Source organism: Gossypium arboreum, chromosome 11, assembly GCF_025698485.1.
Source record: "Gossypium arboreum isolate Shixiya-1 chromosome 11, ASM2569848v2, whole genome shotgun sequence".
NCBI lineage: Eukaryota > Viridiplantae > Streptophyta > Magnoliopsida > Malvales > Malvaceae > Gossypium > Gossypium arboreum.
Window position 1 is genome coordinate 32,075,233 of NC_069080.1, and position 1,792 is coordinate 32,077,024.

The window sequence follows — 1,792 nt, forward strand, 5'->3', positions numbered from 1 at the left end:
GGGATTTTCTTATTGCGCAACTCTTTTACTTCATGCATCGAATGCGAACCGGTTCCTCTTCATAGCTCAAATTAGGTGAATCTCAATCTCGACGGAGCGATTACGCGATGGATCAGACCTATATCGTCAAGCATCGAGACATGGAAAACGCTAGGATCCTTTCAAGCTCGGGGTAAAATTAATCGACGCCATTTGGTCCAACTCGTTCGGATACTTCATACGGACCGATGAACCTCGGACTCAATTTTCCCTTACGGCCAAATCTAAGCACCTTCTTCCAAGGTGAAACTTTGAGAAAGACCTTGTCTCCAACCCGATATTCAATATCTTTTCTTTTCAAATCCGCATACGACTTTTGGCGATCAGGCGACTTTCAAACTTTCACGAATTACTCGAACTCTTTGCTCGGCATCCTTAACCAAATCAACCTCAAGAATTTACCTTCACTAAGTTCAGTCCAGAATAATGGGGTACGGCATTTACGACCGTATAAAGCCTCGTAAGGCGCCATCTTAATACTTGATTGAAAGCTATTGTTGTAGCGAATTCAATCAAAGGCGATACCGCTCCCATGAACCACTAAACTCAAGGATACAACATCTCAACATATCCTCGAGTATTTGAATTATCCGTTCGGATTGACCATCGGTTTGGGGTGAAAGGCGGTGCTGAAATGCAACTTGGTACCCAAAGCTTCTTGCAACTTCTTCCAAAATCGCGAGGTAAATCTCGGATCTCTATCCACACGATGGAAATAGGCACCCGTGTAATCTCACAATCGAGAAACGTACAATTGGCTAGTTTGTCCATTGAAAATCCGTGACGACGGGATAAAGTGAGCCGACTTAGTCGTCTATCGACAACGACCCAAATCGCATCCTTCTTACTCACCGACAATGGCGGTCCGGATACAAAGTCCATTGTGACTCGATCCCATTTCCACTCGGGTATCGTGATCGGTGAAGTAATCCTCAAGGCACTTGATGTTCCGCTTTCACTTGTTGACATATTAAACATCTCAAACAAAATCGAGATGTCTCGTTTCATACCATGCCACCAAAACCGACGCGTTTCAAATCGTTGTACATCTTCGTACTCCGGGTGGATTGCCATTCGGCTACAATGGGCTTCGTTCAAAATTATTGGAATAAGTTCAATTCTTTGGAACACAGACGACTTCGAACCTCAAACAATCGTCATCATCGATTTGAAATTCGAGTCCTTGTTCGAACACACTCATCCCGCTTTGCAACCAACTCATCGTCGACTTTACGAGCTTCACGAATTTGACGTATCAATAATGGTTTGGCTTTCAATTCAGCTACTAACACATTGTCGGGTAGGATAGACAAGTGTACATTCATCGTCATAAAGCAAATAGTGATTTCCGCTTAAGGCATCCGCAACCACATTAGCCCTTCCCGGTGATAATCAATGACGAGCTCATAATCTTTTAACAACTCGAGCCATCGCCTTTGTCGCAGATTTAAGTCTCTTTGGGTCATCAAATATTTGAGACTTTTGTGATCCGAATACACATGGCACTTCTCACCAAATAAGTAATGTCGCCATATCTTTAAGGCGAATACGATGGCGACCAATTCGAGATCATGGGTCGGATAATTTTTCTCATGTGGCTTTAATTGCCTCGACGATAGGCCACAACTCGCCCTTCTTGCATCAATACGCAACCCAACCCAAGTAGGGATGCGTCACTATAAATGACAAACTCTTTGCCCGATTCGGGTTGCACTAGAATTGGGGCTTCATCAAATAAGCTTTCAGTTGATCG